This window comes from Giraffa tippelskirchi, chromosome 7 (genome assembly GCF_054371585.1).
Source record: "Giraffa tippelskirchi isolate mGirTip1 chromosome 7, T2T-mGirTip1v1.2.pri, whole genome shotgun sequence".
Classification (NCBI taxonomy): Eukaryota; Metazoa; Chordata; class Mammalia; order Artiodactyla; family Giraffidae; genus Giraffa; species Giraffa tippelskirchi.
This window is the reverse complement of record NC_137281.1, coordinates 143,049,255-143,072,573: the sequence shown is the minus strand read 5'-3', so window position 1 is coordinate 143,072,573 and position 23,319 is coordinate 143,049,255. Positions and strand designations below refer to the sequence as shown.

Genomic DNA, 23,319 nt, shown 5'->3' with positions numbered 1-23,319 from the left:
TAAATAACTGTCCATACAAGAATAGGAAAATCCAAAGAAAAGTATACTTGAGAAAAGTATTCGAATGTTTTAAATGTTTTTAGTGTAAAGCACATAATTTAGTCAGAGATCACTTTCAATTAACATTACTGTTTCTCATTGGGTATTTAGAAAGAACACAGCATTAAAAAAAAAAAAATTAAAGAAAGGAAAAAAGTATGCTTTCTCAGTTCTATTCCAGAACAACACTACTCAAAACATAAATAAAAAGTATAAAAATGATGCACTTAATAAGTTATACATGGTGGTGGTTTAGTCGCCAAGTCATGTCCGACTCTTGCAACATCATAGACTTCAGCTTGCCAGGCTCCTCTGTCCATGGGATTCTCCAGGCAAGAATACTGGAGTGGGCTGCCATTTTCCTTCTCCAAGATACACACAGGACCACATATAAAATACAAGGTATTGTGAGTTTGGGTTTTCTTGGGTATTTTTTGTCTTTTTGGATTTTTATCTTGCAGGAAGGGAATGGTTTCAGATATTCCTTAAATAGAAGTTAAGAAAGGAGTATGGATTTAGAAAGCCACAGTCAGGCCACCAGCAGGTCTGGAGAACTGTTCCATCATGGCTCCTTCCCCTCTGCTGTCTGAGGTAGCTCCAGCATGTATGAATGTATAAGCGAAGACTCTCCCACCTCACCTAACAGATGTCCTATACCAGCATCATCAGATATTACCATCATTAAAAATTCAACTGAAAAAAAAATTCAACTGAAATCAAAAGATAGCGTGTGGCTGCTCCACCATAAAAGTTACACAAGCTTGGCCTCATAGTAACTCTCGAACTTAACACTTTTGCTAACTGTCATATTCAAGTGTACCAACCAGGGATTGATCCTTATTTAAGAGTGTTTAAAATACTTTAAGACATACAGGGAGTGCACTGAAGGTGCACATTTCAATAGTATACAGGTATTGAGGAGGGGAAAAAAAAGTAAATCTTGAAAAACAACTTCCAAGATTGAGGCGAGAACCAGAGGGCGCTCAACAACATGCACTGATTTTTTTTGTCCTTTGCAAAATACATGAGCTACAGTTCCCTACGTGGAACAACCCTGCAGGCTGTTTGCTTCACCATTCAGCAGTTTTTGATGGTTCCAAAGAGCTACATTCTCAAAAGTAGTTTTTCAGTTGTGTTACTGATTGAAAAAAAAAAAAAAAAAAACTTGAGCTCTTCAAACAGTTAAAAATCACAGAGATCTAAAAATCTTTCTTGGATTCCCACCTCTTAAAGAATGGTTCTGAGAATGGTCAAATCAATGCTAACAGGAAAGTGTCCTAATGTACTTGAAAAACATTTTCAGAGATAATCATTTTCCACTTTCTCTTACTGAAATTCGAGGAAGGTCAGAAATAGCAAGCCACTTTGAAATCAGGGCTCCAATTACCCAGAGGGCATCTGAAAAGAAGCCCTCAGCTCTGCACAAAGGTTTGCAGAGGTGAGATGCTCAGATAACCTTGACCGTCCTTCATAGAATGCAGTACTCCAGAAGAGCTGGCTCCTTAGGCAATTTGCTTATGACAAAGCTCCGGATAAAAAAATTTCAAACTCTTTGTTTCAGCATCTAAGAGGAAGGTTAAGTACAAAGTAACAAAACCAAAGCAACCTATCTAATGCCAAGCCACTTGTTTTATCTGAGTTTAGGAGCTTAGCATATTACAGCATTTCAGCCTATAGAAAAGTCTCTTTCTATCAAATTAAACTGTTATTTTGTTCAATGAGAATGTCCCTTGACAACTGAATAAAGCGTTCGAGAAATATCCACTAAACGTTGGGATAAGCCCAGGACAGAACTGAGTCTCTACTTAGCAGTAACCGAATGCAATCACTCTGAATCAATGGCATATGTCAACCCAACAGATCATCCAGCCATCTCTCAATTTTTCAGGTGAAGCTTGGTGCTCCAAATTATACACTAATGCGTCAGGGTTAACACGATTCTTATTTAGAACATAGGTTAGGGTACAACCTCCCATCAAATTTTAAGAAACACAGATGTTCTGAAATACTGATGGAATGAAAATAGTCATGTAACAAAAATATTACTAAGTTGCCAGAAAAATAATTTACTCTATAACGATGAAAATGTTGAATTCAGAAATTAATGACTAAAAACTGCACAAGAGTCTCCTGTTTTCCCTGTTTCTGCCTCTCAGCTATAGAACAACAAAGGAGGAAAAACCAGTGGGGAAAGATATAGAATCCACATTTACTAAATCAAAATTCTGCTATAAGTGGCAGGTTCTCTAAGAATCAACTCTGAATTCAATGATCCTTCGTAACTAATCTATCAACTCACCTGATTCCACTTCAAAGTTGTGGTAAATCTTCCTTCCAAGTCCAACTTGAGGTATTCTCACAAAACCTAGAGTAAAATAATTATGAACTTTAGTATGATCAGATTATTCTCAAATTTTGAAAACAGTAATAAAGGAGGAAATCATAGCTACCAATCAAGTCATAACTGTGAAATGTTATACTTTCCCTCTAAAACCCTCTTTAATTTGTAATCTCTTTATGTGTAGTCAACATACATCTAAATTTAAGCCAACCAATAGCCACTTCTATTTACACAACATTCTTTTTTTTGAACTTTTTATATTGTGTAAAATTTACATTTATATACCACAAAATTGGGGTATTATCGATTAACAATGTTGTGATAGTTTTAGGTGAACAGTGAAGGGACTCAGCCATACATATACACGTACCCATTCTCCCTCAAACTCCCCTCCCATCCACACTGCCATATTAACATTGAGCAGAGTTCCATGTGCTGTACAATAGGTCCTTGTTGGTTATCCATTTTAAATACAGCAGTTTGTACAGGACCATCCCAAACTCCCTAACCATCCCATCCCCCGCCTCCTACCCCAGCAACCAAGAATTCATTTTCTAAGTCTGAGAGTCTCTTTCTGTTTTCTTTCTGTTTTGTAAGTAAGTTCCTTCGTGTCATTTTACACAACAAATTCTTAAACCTGGCTATTCAACCTCTATATAGATTGCCAATCCAAGACCTCACCCCACATCATCTGATCAGGGAGTCTGGGGAGAAACCCAGGAAGCTGTATGAGTAAGAAGTGCCCCCCACAAGCTGATTTTGACGTAGCTGGTGATAGACTTGCCTGTGGGAACCACTGTTCCAAACTAGTGGTTCTCTGCAGGGCAATTCTATACCCTGAGGGACATCCTGCAATGTCTGAAAATATTTTTGGTTATCACAACAGAGGAAGGGGATACACACTACTGGATTTAATCCGGAGAAGCCAGGAATGCTGCTAAACAATCTACAAGGTTCAGGAGAATACACTTAATCAGCCCAAAATGCCAACAATGAAGAGATAGAGAAATCTGTTCCAAAGCAACCAAATATTCTCACGATTTAGAAATTCCACAATCTTCTCACTGGTCATTTCATATAAGTTATATATAAACTCTACTAGAATCATAAGACATTTCCTGTGGCTGCAGGCATCAGACACACATTGTTGTTGTTCAGCTGCTCAGTCGTGTCTGACTCTTTGTGACCCCATGGACTGTAGCACATGCCTGCATTCTTTCCCAGTATCAGGATCTTTTCTAATGATTAAGCTCTTCCCATCAGGTAGCCAAAATATTGGAGTTTCAGTTTCATCATCAGTCCTTCCAATGAATATTCAGGGTTAACTTCCTTCAGGATGGACTGATTGGATCTCCTTGCATTCCAAGGGATTCTCAACAGTCTTCTCCAACACCACAGTCCAAAAGCATCAAAACTTTCATGCTTAGCCTTCTTTATGGTCCAACTCTCACATCCACACACGACTACTGGAAAAACCATAGCTTTGACAAGATGGACCTTTGGTGGCAAAGTAATGTCTCTGCTTTTTAATATGCTGTCTAGGTTGGTCATAGCTTTTCTTCCAAGGAGTAAGCATCTTTTAATTTCATGGCTGCAGTCAGCATCTGCAGTGATTTTGGAGCCCAAGAAAATAAAGTCTGTCACTGTTTCTACTGTTTGCCCATCTATTTGCCATGAAGTAATGGGACCAGATGCCATGATCTTCATGTTTTGAATGTTGAGTTTTAAGACAGCTTTTTCACTCTCCTCTTTCATTTTCATCAAGAGGCTCTTTAGTGCCTCTTCTTTCTGCCATAAGGTTGGTGTCATCTGTATATCTGAGGTTATTGATATTTCTCCCTGCAATCTTGATTCTAGCTTGTGATTCATCCAGCCCAGCATTTCGCATGATGTACTCTGCAATAGAAGCTAAATAAGCAGAGTGACAATATACAGCCTTGACATTCTCCTTTCCCATTTGGAACCAGTCTGTTTTTCCATGTCCAGTTCTAAATGTTGGTTCTTGACCTTCATACAGGTTTGTCAGGAGGCAGGTATGGTGGTCTGGTATTCTCATCTCTTGAAGAATTTTCCACAGTTTGTTGTGATCCACACAGTCAAAGGCTTTAGGGTAGTCAATGAAGCAGAAGTTGATGTTTTTCTGGAATTCTCTTGCTTTTTCTATGATCCAATGGATGTTGGGAACTTGATCTCTGGTTCTTCTGCCCTTTCTAAACCCAGTTTGAACATCTGGGAGTTCTCAGTTCACGTATTGTTGAAGCCAAGCTTGAAGAATTTTGAGCATTACTTTCCAAGCATTTGAGATGAGTACAACTGTGTGGTAGTTTGAACACTCTTGGGCATTGCCTTTCTTTGGGATTGGAGTGAAAACTGACCTTATCCAGTCCTGTAGGTATTGCTGAGTTTTCCAAATTTGCTGCCACATTGAATGCAGCACTTCAACATGCCCAACGTTAAAACCCACAGTGAAGAAAGTGAAAAGTGTTAATCACTCAGCTGTGTCTAACTCTTTGCAACCCCATGGATTGTAGCCCACCAGGCTCCTCTGTCCATGGGATACTCCAGGCAGGAATACTAGGGTGGGTAGCCATTCCCTTCTCCAGGTGATCTTCCTGACCCAGGGATCAAACCCACATCTCTTGCATTACAGGCAGATTCTTTACAGTCTGAGCCACCAGGGAAGCCCCAGTACATGTACCTATTTCTTGCCTGGAAAATCCCATGGCCGGAGGAGCCTGGTAGGCTACAGTCCATGGGGTCGCTAAGAGTCAGACAACTGAGTGACTTCACTTTCACTTTTCCCTTTCATGCACTGGAGAAGGAAACGGCAACCCACTCCAGTATTCTTGCCTGGAGAATCCCAGGGACGGCGGAGCCTGGTGGGCTGCTGTCTATGGGGTCGCACAGAGTCGGACATGATTGAAGCGACTTAGCAGCAGCAGCAGCAGCATACATGTCGAAAAGAGCTTCCAAGAAATTCATTTTTTAATGTTTGAGGAAGTGAACACTATTTCAAACTGGGTTAATTTCCAAACCCTGTTCCTAAACATATAAAGTGGAAGACTAGAAGAGTAAGAAGAATCAAAACTTAATTTCACTCACAGATATTTCCAATTCCTGTTGAAGACAAGGTGCTAAGTTCCTCTTCCCAACCTGTCACCTTGGACTCCCATCACTCATTCAGCCAAATATAAAGAGACTTCAAAACTTACGTTAACTGCATTCAAAACAACACTCGCTGAGGGCCTACCATGTCCCGGCACTATGAGCTTACATAACACAGAACAGAGTTCCAGAAGGCCCTGCAATGGGTCCTTCCTACCCAACCATAACCAGTGGTATAAACATCAGACAAAGACTGAGGAAAAAAGAACTTATAAAGAATATTCTGAGCACCAGATACCCCAGATAATAAAACTTGCAGTTTTTACGTGCCTGCCCTACAAACTGCACCTACAGCATGGGAAAGGAAGCCTGAAATATTTGAAGTATGTACTCTGTTTTTTTCATCTTAATTAATAAGCTATAACCAGCTAATTACATAAACAAAACATACCTGACACTTATAACCTACTTAGCTACATGAACAAACATGCCAACCTCAAACTCAAGTGAAAGGATGTGATTTCCAAACACACTTAGAAAGATTCCACCAGAATTATGGCATTCCAACTGCACAACATTTCCATATATTCTAATTACAGTCTGATTTCTTCCCCTGAATCCCCAGTGCTATCAAGGAACTACTCAATCAGACTCACCCAAATCACCCCAGGCAGCGAGCCCCTGGATAGCTGGTGGGTGGACTGGTATTCCTATCTCAAAGCACCAGGGGGTTCAGGGGTCCAGGCAGAATGTGTGCCAGAGGCAGGGATCCAATCTGGAGCTCCCCACCAAGCCCTGAGCACCCGAGAACAAGCCAAATGATTAGGAAGCTTTGCTGAATGATACGTTTTCCCAAAGGTAGGGCTAAGACACAGTCTAGACTCAAGATGCTTGTTAACTCAATGTAGAGCCCATCATACCGCCACTACAAAAATAAGACTGCTGGGGAAGTCAGCTTCAGACAAAAGCAGAACAGCAGTGATGAATCCTCTTAATGTCCATCCATGGCTCCGGCTTCATGAAGCAAAGTAATCTGGGGGTCTTCCTCTCTTTCTCCAGGAAAGGAAGAAAGGAAAATCCAAAAATGAATAGGAAGGTTCAGAAATATTAGTGCACAATCTGAAATTTAAGCACTCCTTTCATTTTTCTAGATTTAAATCAGCCTTCAAACAAAAATTCATAATTAAATTTCAAAACATAAACATTTCCTTTTTCTCTCTCTCTCTCTCAGCAGTAAAATATATTCTGTTCCAAAAAAGAAAGGTTGCTCAATTTCCTGTCAAAAGCAATCCAGAGAAGGCCACCTACACTGTAAAAGCAGCAAGGAAAAAAAAAATGCTGAAGAAAAGCCTGTATGTGTGGGAGTGTTCTAAGTGCAATGTAACTACCACACTGGGTTTTAAAAGCTTTTTTCCTCGATCATTCTGAGAAATATGAAAATTAGTGTAACTGCTGAAGAGAAGCTTGTCCTCCAACCTATCTAAGGAAAATAAGCCCTATGACGAATTTAGTTCCACTAAAGAAAGCAGGGGGTGGGGTGGAGGGGTGTGCACAATTCAAGGCCTTACACTGTGATTCTTCGTACTATGGAGGAAGGGCAGATTCTGTCAAAGAGATAACTTATATGGAATGTTCGCTGAGCTAAAAGGCTGCTCTGACAATAAACCCTCTCCCCCACAGCATCCTACTCCTATCTAGAACCACACAAATTTTTAGACTAGGGCCTTTATTCTAAACCTCTGGGGGCTAACCATTAACACACACGGTCATAAGACGGCTAGATTGTGGATCAGTACAGCATTGAATTCGTCAGTTTCCCCTAAACCTGCTTATACTTTCTGAATACTTAAATTCTAAGGCAGCAATCAACCAACCCAATACATTTTACTAAAAGTCTGAACATGAACATGCTCAGCACTAAGGCAGAGGCAGCATGGTAAAAAAGAAGCAAAAAGCTTAAACAGCTCACCAGAGAATTGAGAAAAGAACAGTACACAGAAAATAAGCTGAAATTAAATACAGCATTATCATTGAATTGTAATACAGTAAAGTGCAATATTTCTGTAAATCATACTTTCCCTGGAAAGGAGTGTTTTGCTTGTCACAAAAGCAAAACACAGGTGAAGGGAAGTAAATAATGAACCGGGAAAAGAACATAGTAAGGAGATGATGGTGAATATTTTAAAACCGGAATACCCAAAGACAAATCGAGATATAACAGGAAGCCACAAGGAAGGGCAGTTGCCAGACAAGACAGTATGAGAAAGGAAATCTCTTCAGCCATACATATGACTGGCTTGATAAGCTAACAGTTTCGAAAAAGTCAGCTCACAGGAGGGGTCTTCTTTGTTCTCTTTAATAATCTCAGCCAACCTACCATAAAAATTTTTAAAAAGGCTGCAAGCCTAGCATAACTTAATCTCCCTAAACCACTTGAGAAAGAAAGTGAAGTCACTCGGTCACGTCCAACTCTTGGCGACCCTATGGACTGTAGCCCACCAGGCTCCTCCGTTCATGAGATGTTCCAGGCAAGAGTTATGGAGTGGGCTGCCGTTTCCTTCTCCAGGGGATCTTCCCAACCCAGGGATCAAACCCGGGTCTCCTGCATTGCAGGCAGACGTCTTACCGTCTGAGCCACCAGGGAAGCCCACTTGAGAGTAAACAGCAAACATCATCGTCTATCACCCCTACAGAGTTTGGTGAGTCATTTCTATAAACAAGGACATTCTCCTCCAAAACTGCAATAATTAAGACCATCAAGACACAGAAATTAACAGTACAGTCACCAAAGCCACAGTACAGTCACCTAACCCACAGACCAGCCTTGACTTTCTCCAGTCACCCCATAGTGTCCATTTTAGTAAAATGATCCAATCCAGGAAGCCACACTGCACTGACTTTTCAAAGCTCGATACTCTATTTCAATCGAGAATTCCTCACACTATCCTTGACTTTCATGACCTCAATAATTTTGAGGATGTCAGGCCAGTTTTGTAGCATGTCCCTTCCTTTGGGTTTGTCTGATTACTTCCTGATGATTATTTCCAACTTATGACTTTTCAGCAGGAATACCACAAAAGAGTTCCCTCTTCTTGTTGTACCCTACCAGGTGGTATGCTATTTCCTTTTTTTTTTCCCCCTGACTGGTAGTGCAAACTTAAATTACTTGATTAGGGTGCTCTCTGCCAGATTTCCCCACGGTAAAGTGACTCTTTTCCTCTTTGTAATTAGTGAGTATTTTGTGAAGTGATATTTTCAGACTATATATCTTAATTCTCAACAAACTTTTACCCAATACTTGATTGATATCCATTGAAAATTCTTGGCCAAATTAATTATTTGATGATAGTTATTTTGATGATGACCTTTGTTGGCAAAGTAATGTTTCTGCTTTTAAATATGCTATCAAGGTTGGTCATAACCTTCCTTCCAAGGAGTAAGCGTCTTTTAATTTCATGGCTGCAATCACCATCAGCAGGGATTTTGGAGCTCCCAAAAATAAAGTCTGACACTGTTTTCACTGTTTCCCCATCTATTTCCCATGAAGTGATGGGACCAGATGCCATGATCTTACTTTCCTGAACGTTGAGCTTTAAGTCAACTTTTTCACTCTCCTCTTTCACTTTCATCAAGAGGCTCTTTAGTTCTTCTTCACTTTTTGCCATAAGGGTGGTGTCATCTGCATATCTGAGGTTATTGATATTTCTCCCAGCAATCTTGATTCCAGCTTGTGTTTCTTCCAGCCCAGCATTTCTCATGAGGTACTGTACATATAAGTTAAATAAGCAGGGTGACAATATACAGCCTTGACATACTCCTTTCCTATTTGGAACCAGTCTTGTTCCATGTCCAGTTCTAACTGTTGCTTCCTGACCTGCATGCAGGTTTCTCAAGAGACAGATCAAATGGTCTGGTATTCCCATCTCTTTCAGAATTTTCCACAGTTTATTGTGATCCACACAGTCAAAGGCTTTGGCATAGTCAATAAAGCAGAAATAAATTTTTTTCTGGAACTCTCTTGCTTTTTTGATAATGCAGCGGATGTTGGCAATTTGATCTCTGGTTCCTCTGCCTTTTCTAAAACCAGCTTGAACATCTGGAAGTTCACGGTTCACGTATTGCTGAAGCCTGGCTTGGAGAATTTTGAGCATTACTTTACTAGCATGTGAGATGAGTACAATTTTGCAGTAGTTTGAACATTCTTTGGCATTGCCTTTCTTTGGGATTGGAATGAAAACTGACCTGTTTCAGTCCTGTGGCCACTGCTGAGTTTTCCAAATTTGCTGGCATATCAAGCGCAGCACTTTCACAGCATCATCTTTCAGGATTTGAAATAGCTCAACTGGAATTCCATCACCTCCACTAGCTTTGTTCATAGTGATACTTTCTAAGGCCCACTTGACTTCACATTCCAGGATGTCTGGCTCTAGGTGAGTGATCACACCATTGTGATTATCTGGGTCGTGAAGATCTTTTTTGTACAGTTCTTCTGTGTATTCTTGCCACCTCTTCTTAATATCTTCTGCTTCTGTTAGGTCCATACCATTTCTGTCCTTTATCGAGCCTATCTTTGCATGAAATGTTCCTTTGGTATCTCTAATTTTCTTGAAGAGATCTCTAGTCTTCCCCAATCTGTTGTTTTCCTCTATTTCTTTGCATTGATCGCTGAGGAAGGCTTTCTTATCTCTCCTTCCTATTCTTTGGAACTCTGCATTCAGATGGGAATATCTTTCCTTTTCTCCTTTGCTTTTTGCTTCTCTTCTCTTCCCAGCTATCTGTAAGGCCTCCTCAGACAGCCATTTTACTTTTTTTGCATTTTCCCTGGGGATGGTCTTGATCCCTGTCTCCTGTACAATGTCACGAACCTCTGTCCATAGTTCATCAGGCACTCTATCAGATCTAGTCCCTTAAATCTATTTGTCACTTCTACTGTATACTCATAAGGGATTTGATCTAGGTCATACCTGAATGGACTAGTGGTTTTCCCTACTTTCTTCAATTTAAGTCTGAATTTGGCAATAAGCAGTTCATGATCTGAGCCACAGTCTGCTCCTGGTCTTGTTTTTGCTGACTGTATAGAGCTTCTCCATAATATTATATTAATTTGGGGCTTCCCTGGTGGCTCAGATGGTAAAGAATCCTCTTGCAGTGTAGGAGCCTCGAGTTCAATCCCTGGGTCAGTAAGATCCCCTGGAGAAGGGAATGGCTACCCACACCAGTATTCTTGCCTGGAGAATTTCATGGACAGAAGAGCCTGACAGGCTACAATCCATGGGGTTGCAAGGAGTTGGACACAACTGAGTGACTAACACCTTCACTTTTTCACTTTTTCATTGTATTAGTTTAAGATGTACAATATAATAATTTGATATATTGTGAAATGATTACCACAGTTAAGTTTGGTTACCATCCATCACTTCACACGGTTACAAATAAATGAGCATCTATCACAGCAAAAGAGAAGGTTACAATTCTAACGATGAATTAGAAAACTTAATTTATATACAAAAATAGTTCCAAACTTTCAAATACTACCTAAATTAGAAAATAAGATCCTTCAACAAATTAGTCTAAAGAACTGGATTAAATTTTAGTCATTTAATTCCATTTATACCAAAAGCCTTTCAAGAAAAAAAAAAAAAATTCTTTGTGGGAATTTTTCACACCTTTTAAAGCAGAAAACAAACTTTGCACCTTAGATAGTAGAACTGCCTCATCATTTACTTAGACAAGATGTTCAAACAGGATGAAACAGCGGCTTATACATTTAAAAGGCTGCCTAGATCAAACAAGGTCTGAATACCACACCTGGCAAATAATGCCAACAAAGCCACACTACCAACAAACTGCAGAGAAAGTAGTTCGTTCTCTGGAACCAACTGGAAGGGGCAGGAGGGCTGAGGGGTTGCTCATGATAAAAGGGTAGAACCACTCCACAAAGTTTTAAACAACCTGCTACAGAGCCTTCGTCACCCTACAGGCAATGAAAGTAGCAAAGGTGTATTAGGGATTTTGTCATAATCAGAACCGGACGTGTGCGTATGCATGCGTGCAAACACAGACCAACAGAGACATGTGTATATCTTTCCCCCAAGAAAATTTCAACAGTGAATGGAATACAGCCTGCAAGAGAACAGGCGCTGAATACAGGAATGCTAATATCAAAACTGTTGCAATTTTCTAGGTGAGAAATGCCTGGAACCTGAACTAGCTGAGTGCAACAGAGGAAAGAGGGAATCTGAGAGACTTAGAACACTGACAACACACAGATGGGTAATATTTCCAAGAACTCTAAACATTTGTATCTACTACACTCAAGTCCACTGAAGAAAACAAAATGATGAGAAAAACAGGAACCGAACAGAAAGAAAATTCACTTTACTTTCTACTAGGATAGGTATTACCAGATGGGGTAACTGAGAAAAATAAAATCGAAGTCAACTAAAATCTCTGTCTTAAAGGACTGGGGAGGTCAGTGGTACTTGTTCAAGTAGGAAATTGCACTGCCATAAAATGAATCATACACTACTCTCAAAATGAATATTTCTACCAAGGTTACACTTAATGAATCTCTGACGTTTTTAACAGTTCTCTTCAATATGGTCTGAAATCATTCATTAGCCACAGAAAGACTGGTTCAAGAAACAGACTTGGCTCTAAATGAGCATTTTGAAATTTTTCAATTGAGTTTCCCTCGAAAATCTATCAGGAAATAGCTTGAATTTATCAAAGGTATGAGATATCCTACAGAAGAAACTCTCCAAAAATAGGACTAACTCAAGATTCTCCATCATGAAAAACAGATGCTATAGTTAGACAGCAAAGCTGACTCAATGGACATGAATCTGAGCAAACTCCAGGAGAGAGAGGAAGACAGAGGAGCCTAGCGCGCTGCAGTCTATGGGGTCGCAAAGAGTCAGATGTGACTTAGCGACGCAACACCACCACCACACAATGAATTTCATAACAGAATCTAAGGTTCATGCTCTAGTTTAGGAGTTTCAGTATTAACTCATTACACCACATTTTCAAAGATAGTAAACTGTTTAGAAAACACACAATTTAATACAAGGTAAATCACTGACAGTGCTACTCAAAACAACACAAAGGTATACCTACCTATACAATGTTTTTAGGATCAATGCCTAATACAAGAACTAAAAGACAACTTTTTAGCAAAAATATCACTCCATTTTTACCATACCATCTTTTCTTTCTAACTCAAGCAGTATAATCAACAACTAAAATTGTAAGATATTTAAAGTGTACAATGTGATAGTTTTATATATCTATACACTGTGAAAGGGTTCCTTCCATTGTGTTAATTAGCCATCACTTCACATATTTAGCTTTTTTTTTCCTGAAAGTAGAACTTTTTAAAAAATTCAATTATTGAAATGAAATTCCGTACCATACAGTGCTATTAACTATAGCCACCACATTATACATTTTATCCTTCTCAGAACTTTTTCACCTTATAACTGAAAGTTTGTAGCCCATACCACCTGTTAAGTATTCAAAATCAGAGTAACTGACCACTTAGACCAAATCTCTCTGTGGAACACGCTAGTTTCTAAAGATTAAGAGACTGATCTTGAACTGAGAAAAACACACATACACACAAAGATCCAAGTCAACGATTCAAAGCACAACCAGAAATGAACAAAGGACAACAGTTGGCTGAGGGCATAAAAATTAGGTTAAAAGGAGCAAAAGAGCAAACACTTGTTGAGAGCATCCTCTAAGTCAGGCACGGGGCTAAGAAGTGCAGACACTCTCTCCCACCCCATACCCAGTGTAGAGTGAGTTTTCTGAGTAACTGATAGAAGCATCATGAAGGCACGGGCTTCCCTGGTGGCTCAGTTGGTAAAGAATCTGCCTGCAGTGAGGGAACCTGGGTTCAATCCCTGGATCGGGAAGATCCTGTGGAGAAGGGAACGGCTACCCACTCCAGTATGCTTGCCTAGAGAATTCCATGGATGGAAGAGCCCGGTGGGCTACAGTCTGCGGGGTCACAAAGAGTTGGACACAACTGAGCGACTATCACTTTATGAAGGCAGAGAGGGCTTGGTAACCAGCTGATCTCCAGATTCTCAACCAGCACATGGCACGCTACACCACGTACTCCATAAATATTTATGAGATGAATGGACGGATGGATGGATGGCGGGTGATGAGTGGATATTTTTAATAACAATATTCACCTATCCACTGAGACCAAAGCGATCCTGGCAGCTTAGGAGGGAGGGAGCAAGAAATGGTCTCCTAGCCACTGCGCTCCTTTCTCCAAACACAGGATATCATGGGACAGTGGGGAAAGCATGAGCTTCGTCATCACACCTGGACGGAAAGCCAAGTTTCAGGCTTACCTTTAGTGTGTCCCTGGACAGATTGCTACTCCATGATGGAAATGCACAGACTAATTCCTTAATCTTGAAGTCGTAAAAAGGCTTTACTGAAATAACATACAAAGTGTACCTAGCAAGTACCTAGCACATTAGTACTTATTAAATATAAACCTCTCAATTTACTGGGAGAAAGTTCATTCTCTGGAACCAACTGGAAGGGGCAGGAGGACACAGTCTTGGTCTTAAGGATAAAGTTCAAGAAAGGGGTCTCAGTAAAAGGAATCCTAGTGTAATCTACAGCAGGACAGCTCTGGAGTCATTGTCAACTATCAATCCAAAGGCACAGCTCACATTAGAGGAATTAACAATCACAGCATGAGCTACATGGGGAATTCCCCGGTGGCTCTGTGGCGGGTTAATCTAACTGCCAGTGCAATAGACAAAGGTTCGATCCCTGGGTAGGGAAGATCTGCTGGAGAAGGGAATGGCAACCCATTTCAGTATTCTTACCTGGGAAATCCCATGGACAGAGGAGCCTGGCAGGCTACAGTCCATGGTTTCACCGAGTCAGACTTGACTTAGCAACTAAACAACAACAAATGAGCTACATAGGATTCAAAAAGGGAAAAGGACTCGGACAGCGCTTCTTCTTTGACAACACATAGCATGCTTCTTTGAACACATGCATACATGCTCAGTCACTCAGTCTTGCCCGACTCTTTGCAACCCCATGGACAGCAGTCCACCAGGCTCCTCTATCCATGGAATTTTCCAGGCAAGAATACTGGAATGGGTTGCCATTTCCTCCTCCAGGGAATCTTCCCAACTCAGAAATCAAACCTGCATCTCTTTCATCTCCTGCACTGGCAGGTGGATTCTTTACCATTGAGCCACCTAGGAATCCCTCCGTCCATGGGGTCACAAAAGAGTCAGACATGACTTAGTGACTAAACAACAAATGAGCCACATAGGACTGAGAAAGGGAACAGGACTCTGACGGTGCAAGGAAATATAAAACCACTAGCATATACTCTGTGCTCAACAATTTCACACTTGCCAAAATCAGGCATGCTTTTCTCTTCTCTTCTGTCAAAGCTACTTTATTGATAATACCTGAAGTATTATTAATTTGATGAAATTATGCATCATTAAGGATTCTGTTTGAGAAAAATTTCCTAAGGCTCCACCTCAAAAAAGACCAAGATAACCACACATTTGGCTATAATTATGTCCTCATGTGGTTTCTCTTGAATACTTTATAGCATCATATCATACAATACAGTCCAATTACAAAACATGATAAAACCTCCCAAACCTCTTACCCATAACTGAAAAGGTGAAAATCATTTTCTAACAAGTTCTAACATAAATTTCCTCTTTTGAGTCAGTTGGAAAAAAATCACACAAATTTTCTTAACTAACTTTCCAGTTACTACTTACCTACCAGGTGAAGTCAATAACAGGTTACCTTTCTTCTTAATGAGCCAGAAAGGAATGTATCTTAACTTTAGAAGGTGCTTTGAGCATATTATTCATCTATAAGCTTCAGAAATATCTAAAATGTTAGGCTTTTTGCAATACGAATCCACATCACTAAATTCAAACATCCAGGGACTTCCCTGGTGGTCCAGTGGCTGAGAATTCACCTGCCAACGCAGGAGACACAGGTTTGATCTCTGGTCTGGGAAGATCTCACACGCACTGGAGCAACTAAGCCACAACTTCGTTGTGATGAACCACAACTACTGAGTCTACACGCCTAGAGCCCGTGCTCAGCAACAAGAGAAGCCACCACAGTGAGAAGCTTGTATACCACAACGAAGACCCAACACAGACAAAAATAAATACATAAATAATACTTTATTTAAAAAAAAGAATCTAAGTCATTGAACTCAAATATCCAACTAAAAAATTTGCTTTTGGATAACAGATATGCAGATGACACCACCCTTATGGCGGAAAGTGAAGAAGAACTAAAGAGCCTCTTGATGAAAGTGAAAGAGGAGAGCGAAAAAGTTGGCTTAAAGCTCAACGTTCAGAAAACTAAGATCATGGCATCTGGTCCCATCACTTCATGGGAAATAGATGGGGAAACAGTGTCAGACTTTATTTTTGGGGGGCTCCAGAATCACTGCTGATGGTGACTGCAGCCATGAAATTAAAAGACGCTTACTCCTTGGAAGGAAGGTTATGGCCAACCTAGATGGCATATTTAAAAGCAGAGACATTACTTTGCCAACAAAAGTACGTCTAGTCAAGGCTATGGTTTTTCCAGTGGTCATATACGGATGTGAGAGTTGGACGGTGAAGAAAGCTGAGCGCCACAGAATTGATGCTTTTGAACTGTGGTGTTGAAGAAGACTCTTGAGAGTCCCTTGGACTGCAAGGAGATCCAGCCAGTCCATCCTAAAAGAGATCAATCCTGGGTGTTCACTGGAAGGACTGATGTTGAAGCTGAAACTCCAATACTTTGGCCACCTCATGCGAAGAGTTGACTCATTGGAAAAGACCCTAATGCTGGGTAGGATTGGGGGCAGGAGGAGAAGGGGACGACAGAGGATGAGATGGTTGGATGGCATCACTGATTCGATGGACATGGGTTTGGGCAGACTCCAGGAGTTGGTGATGGACAGAGAGGCCTGGCGTGCTGCGATTCATGGGGCTGCAAAGAGTCGGACACGACTGAGCAACTTAACTGAACAGCCATTCTATTCATTGCTGATTTTAACTGAACATTTTACATAGGATATATAATATATACTTTGAGAGTATATTTGGAAAAGGGGGGACCATCAAATCAGAGAGTTTCTGAGGTAAAAAAAGTCAGAAACATTCTTGCTTATAAACAAAAATCTGGGTATTGATCTTCCAAGTTCAGAGAATGTATTAATGGAACAAGAGATCAATACTATAATAATCTAAGAATTGAAACCCATTTATAAAATCTCTGTCTACAAAATAATAGTCCCTTACAGAGGGTTCCGGTTAATGAATCAACATTTAGAAATGAATATGATGCAATCTGGTGAACAGAGGAACTGAAGCTGTATAGGGCAGCAGGAGAGCTACACCCTATTTTGATTAGAATCAGCCAGAAGCTATGAGAAAAAAAGGATCAGTGCCCAGCAGAAAACTTCCTGAAGAAATCTAGGATGGCAGGGAACAAAGAACACAACTTGGGTAGCAAGTCTTAAGCTCCACCTGTGGGAATATCTGATCAGTTTCACCATCACCAGTCTTGATGCCACAGATGCACCAAGAAGCTTTCTGAAGATAACAACTGCCCTAGAAATCTGCCACTGGGAACAGGATGCACTTATCACACTATAAAATTCTTGTCTGCTTGGAAATGTATTTCTCACTGCACTTAACAACTGATTTTTTTAGTAGACATCAATGTTCAAATACTTCTTTTTAAGCATATCAGATTTTCCAGAGTCTGATCAACCCTATCTTAAGCAGATCACTGGTGCTGAACTACGAAGTTCTTTTTTTTTTTTCTTTCCTATCTTTTATTTTTTTAATTTAAATTTATTTATTTATCTAATTTTTACTTTACAATATTGTATTGGTTTTGCCATACATTGACATGAATCTGCCATGGGTGTGCAAATCCTGCAAGTCTAAGTGTGGTCTGATAACATCTTAAAATTAGCTTTAGCAAAATATGAGCTTCACACCATATTAGAACATAGGCTGTGCTTTAATTGCCCACAGTATAACCCAATTTAATTTGGAACATTTCTTACTACAGATTTCCTTCATTCCCAAATGCTAGTATCTTTCTACATATGTCTATCACTTTTTAACCACAATTACCTAAAAAAAAAAAAATTTTTCAATTTTCTCTTAGCCCCATTTCACCCTTTTTCAGTCCTGATTAAAATGTGGTCATTCCTGAAAACATGATTCTAATAATTTGGTAACTCTTAAGGAGTTTAGAAAGAAAGTCACCCAAAACACAAAGTGGTCTTGTCAAAATTAGGAATGTCTCACAATATAATAGCCTCTCTACTCGCAAGGGCACCCCATTCCAGTACTCTTGCCTGGAGAATCCCCTGGGCGGAGGAGCCTGGTAGGCTGCAGTCCATGGGGTCGCTGAGAGTCTTCACTTTCACTTTTCACTTTCACCCATTGGAGAAGGAAATGGCAGCCCACTCCAGCGTTCTTGCCTGGAGAATCCCAGGGACGGGGGAGCCTGGTGGGCTTCCGTCTATGGGTTTGCACAGAGTCAGACATGACTGAAGCACCTTAGCAGCTACTAGCATCTTTATAATAAAGGATTCAAGAAAACCAGACTCTTGCACTTCTCAAAGTTTTATTCAACCAATCAAAATCTCAACTATTTACCTCACAGATGTTAAGCACCTTAGCCACAATAAGGCATCAATACGGTAAAGCAAATTAGAATCAAATTCATCCACTCAAAAATTAGTGAATGCCCAGGATGTGTCCTTTACTGAGTGCCTTTTTGGCAATGAAAAGTCAAATACAGTAGAATTTACAGTCCCAGTCTCCAAGGACTTTATAGTCTAAAGGAGGCAAGATGGTCATCTGCCATAAGCTAAACAACTAAACAAAAAATCTCAGAAATACTGTAACAGAGATACATGCTATAAAGTAAGTAACTTATTCACGTGTGTTCAGTCGCTTAGTCATGTCCGACTCTGCAACCACATGGACTGTAGCCCACTAGGCTCCTCTGTCCATGGAATTTTCCAGGCAAGAATACTGAAGCGGGTTGCCATTTCCCTCTCCAGGGGATCTTACCAAACCAGGGATTGAACCCAGGTCTCCTGGGTCTCCAGTATTGGCAGGTGGATTCTTTACCACTGAGCCACTTGGGAAGCCCCAAACTAACTCTGCTGCTGCTGCTGCTAAGTTGCTTCAGTCGTGTCCAACTCTGTGTGACCCCATAGCTGGCAGCCCACCAGGCTCCCCCATCCCTGAGATTCTCCAGGCAAGAACACTGGAGTGGGTTGCCATTTCCTTCTCCAATGCATGAAAGTGAAAAGTGAAAGTGAAGTCACTCAGTCATGTCTGACTCTTAGCGACCCCATGGACTGCAGCCCACCAGGCTCCTCCATCCATGGGATTTTCCAGGCAAGAGTACTGGAGTGGGGTGCCATTAAGAGGAAGCCAAAAAAAAAAAAAAGCTACAGACACTAACTTTAATTTTTAAGTGGTTCTAAAGAAGAACTTATTCAGCAGTAGAGAGAAGTGTTTAAGAAAAAGACAAAGTGAGTTAAGGAGACAAGAAGTCACAGCACACAAGGAATTTCTACACCACTGGAACAGACAAGGCTCAGTGACAAAGAGTGAGAAGAGGTAACAGAGATGAGGCAAGATGGCCGTCTGCCACACTAAGGCATTCAGACCTCAGCCTACGGGTTCTGAGGATTCCTGAAGCATTTGCAGGAGGATACTGGCTGCTGGGAGTCACAGCTTTCCCTGAGGTCCTCAAGCCTCTGTGGCTTCCTCTTGCCTGGAGACGGGATGGGGCACTGGACAGGGAGAGGAGCAGACGACTACCTTCACATCAGCCGTACACCACCCTCAGGGTCCTCTCGGTCCCCAGCACATATCGATGACTTCAGATAATCTTAAAAAGTGCGAAATCTTAGAATGAAAAGGAAACCAGTAGAGCAGTATCACTTCCCATCAACTACCAGTATCCCTTCTACAAACCCTGATAAATGGCAACATACCGGACAACAGCTACGGTGTCTGCTCCGTGTCTTCATTTCCCCCCAACACTTGCTATAGTTCTTCTAGTCAGATATTACTGAAATCCCTTCTAAAATCTTCTCCTGAGTGGGCCTCTCCTTAGAATGTAGTCCCCTTGGTCAGAGCTGGGCACAAAACACCGCATGTGCCCTCCACTCATGGTAGAGCACCAAAAGCACATGAGGTTTCCAAGTGGACAAGGTCTCTCTTGGTTGTACCAACCTTTACAGAGACACAGGACCTGGGTCATATTAAACCTGTTGTCAAAAAGTAAGCACCATTCAACTCTCCTTCAAATCACGTATCGCAGTTATAAGTTAACATTTATTCGTGGGATTATCTGAGTAAAGTCTGCATCTCTCCAGCCCACACACTAACACACCTGCATGCAGGTACAAAATTGTCTTTTGGTGTTTTCCTTCTTATTTCCTTTCCAGCACCATTGTATTGTGGGGTCTTAGCATAGTACCTGTTTTCAAAGGACTGGTTCAATAAATGTTAAAGAATTAGATGTAGACAAAATATTACATTGAGGCAAGTTATGGTCAGTATGATTTTGTTGTTGTTTAGCTGCTAAGTCGTGTCCGACTCTTTGAGACCCCATGGATTAGCATGCCAGGCCCTGTCCTTCGCCATCTCCCAGAGTTTGCTCAAACTCATGTCCACTGAGACGGTGACACCATCCAACCATTTTCATCCTCTGTCATCCCCTTCTCCTCCTGCTCTTAATATTTTCCAGCATCAGGGTCTTTTCTAGTGAGTCACTCAATGAAATAGGGATGTTAAAATCAACATTCCGTGGAAGCCCAATGGAGATCTTTCAACTTCCTCTGTGAAGGAAAGGTGTCATGGAGGGGAAAAGGCATCCGAGTCGATTTCTAAATGGTGTTTCAATCAAATATTGAAAATAAAGAAAATATCTGCGCAACAAAACAACCAAGGAAAATCATGTTTCTGAAGAACAGAATTTTATATGGGAAATTTCTCATAATAAATTAATAAACAGGATACAAAACAATATGTTCCCATCCCACACACCCCTAAAAGGAAACAGTTAAAAATGTTAATAGTAGCTATTGCTGCATTATAGAATTACATGATCTTTATTTTCTTTGTTACACTTTATTGCAGTCGCTAAGCTTTCTACAGTAAAGGTTTTCATCACCTGGAGAGAAATATTTAGATTTTTTTAACTATTGCAGAAGAAAGTGCTATAGCAATTTTAGATCTTCAGGCTTTATCACAAAAAGTTTCTGGACTGTTTTTTTCAGTGTCATACTTCATACCAACATGGTATAGCAGAATTAGTGCTTGATAAGAAATCTCAGTCCCTAAGAAATATTACAAATAATCCCTCTGCACACCTTTAAATTGTACTTATTTTCTAATCTACTTTTTTGAGTCTTGACAAATGCTGTGAAAGAACTTTTATTTGCAGGTAGTACTAAAAACCAGAAGCTAATATCGTTGACAACACTGGTCCACAGAACATCAGTTCCCTTCCACACTCTCAGTTGGGCCCTTCAAACATGAAGTAAGTATGTCAACACCACCATGCTGCATATCAAACTTCAAGATGGAAGGGCTTCTGATAACATATCTCAGTTAAACATTAAGAGCGTAAACAAAGGTCTTTCTCTGAATCAACAGATACCTTCATCTATGGTTAACAAGTTAAGAAGAATACCACAAACTACTGCTCTTTACTAAAACAAAAGAAGGAAATGCCATTAAGTATTGTGAAACATGAGGTGTCTAGCTTGTGCCCTGCCATCTACTGGAAATGTGAAATGGGAGTTTTAAAGTACCTTTCTGTATCTCAGCCAACATAAAACAGTGACGGAAAAAGCTACCACTTTAAATAAATTTCAGAACTCCTACAAATAGTACTGTCTTAAAAGCTGTCCAAATAGAAGTAAAAGGTTCTCTGAGCAACAGTCATCAATCATGTCTCTTCCTTATTCAAAGAATGGCTAGAGGGAAGCATATAAATTATGCAGAAGTGCACAGTGTCCAAATGGTCTAAAGCCACACACAGTCCACCAAGCCATCTCAGAAAGACCCCTTGTACAACCCATCTCTTTCTGCGCCCTAACTGCCTCTAAGCTCTCCCTACATGGATGGCCCTCTTCTTCTCAGCTGCCACCACCTACCTACTTCCTTGGGGTCCCTTTGCCTCAAGACTTCTTGCAGAGGAGCCAGCTTATTTCATCCCTTACTGAGTATCCTTGTCTTGAAAATAAACCAACCAACCTTCCTGACTAGTTTGGAGACTCTTCAGAAATAACTACTAATAAACAGGTGAGGTGGTAAAAATATATATATACATTGTGCCCTGTGATTACAAATTCAAGAAAGCTATCTGATGAGAAATTAAAATCCTGGCTGAAATGTAGGTAGCATGAGGGAGACTTTGATGTGAAACCGATGGGTCTGGGCAGCTGTGAGGTCCGAAAAGCACCTCAGGGAGGTTCTGATGTGCACCCAGGGCTGGGTGCTGCTGTCCCAGACCCTCAGTCACCTGTCATCCTTGCACTTGAGTGTCATTAGGAGCCCACCACCTTCTGCAGGGAGGACCTCCAGGTTCCTCATCTATTCAGGTTCTAAGTCTCCCTTCTAGGAAAGAAGAGCAGGTGTGACTCTGCAAGCCACCGAAGTGCCTCTGGAGTCTGGAATGTGACACAGGAAGGATAAGCTTCAGTCACTTTAAAAGTCTACTTCTGTGAATTCACAGCGTTCCCAGGCTATGAACAGAGAAGGCAAAGTATGTGTAGGAGCTACTCTCAAATTCTTAGGCAGAGGGTAGATGATAATCATGTGGTTTTGTAGAAAATTCCTTGTGAATAATCTCCCAAATATGCAACACAAATTAGAATTAACTTCTTTGCTCACAGCTTGGGTCAATTAAAATCGAAGCAGTGGATTTTGTTGTGACAAAGACCTCCAGAGACACTTTCTTACTGAATAACTTTCGCATTACTTTTTTCAAATTCATGGTATATCATCTTAAATTGAGTAACAATAAACAAAATACTTTGCACATATCTTTGGACTCTGGGGAAAGCTTTATATATTTTAGGCTGGTCTTTTTCTCAAGAAATGCCATTTTCTGCAAACTAAAAGTATTTCTCACAAATTTAAATATTTGAACACCTTGTATGAAGTATGTCCTATGCACTGGTATCTCATTAACACACTTTGCAGAGTAGGATTTGGGAACAAAAGTGATCAGTGTTGGCCTCTCTCCAAAAGGGTGCTGAAATGCAAAGTTTCCATAAAATCATACTGATAATTAACTTCAATTGCTCTCCAGCATTTCAACTATAACACACTGAATCATACCCAAAGTATCTGCTTTAGAGTTTTATTTCCATGTAAAACACAATAAAACCAACCATTTTAATAGCTCGAGAAACAAGAAAGCCGCTAATTCCAACAAGTTATGCACTGAAGGGTTATTACATTGGTTAAGTCACTCTCCCTCTATGTAAGAGATAAGACGCTTTTCCATGTGCTAGAGTAGCAAATGATGACCCATTCCTACTAGAGAATAATGTCTGAAGAGGGAGAATGGTGACATACAAAGGCATCATTTCAAACATATGTATGCATACCTTGTCATAAACACTCCATGTGTCAAAACACATGACACATGAATCAATGTGTCAAAACAGCTCTAGTATAAATTGATCCATGCTGTACACATAGACACTGGATTCTTAAAATTTGTTTCTTAATTGGAGTATAATTGCTTTACAA

The 23,319-nt window shown here is 40.4% G+C and overlaps 1 protein-coding gene across 20 annotated transcripts in view; it reads right to left on the bottom strand.

The window, feature by feature from the left end:
* SIPA1L1 (signal induced proliferation associated 1 like 1) overlaps positions 1-23,319 on the bottom strand; it is a 368,059-nt gene that overhangs the window by 290,123 nt on the left and 54,617 nt on the right. For 18 of the 20 annotated variants that reach the window (XM_081508904.1, XM_081508913.1, XM_081508901.1 and 15 more), the window contains one exon: positions 2,339-2,404. The gene's annotated coding sequence lies outside the window, so the exon portion shown is untranslated. Of the gene's footprint in view, positions 1-2,297; positions 2,405-23,319 lie in introns of all 20 variants that reach the window. The other 2 variants (XM_081508905.1, XM_081508917.1) reach the window with 1 other exon arrangement.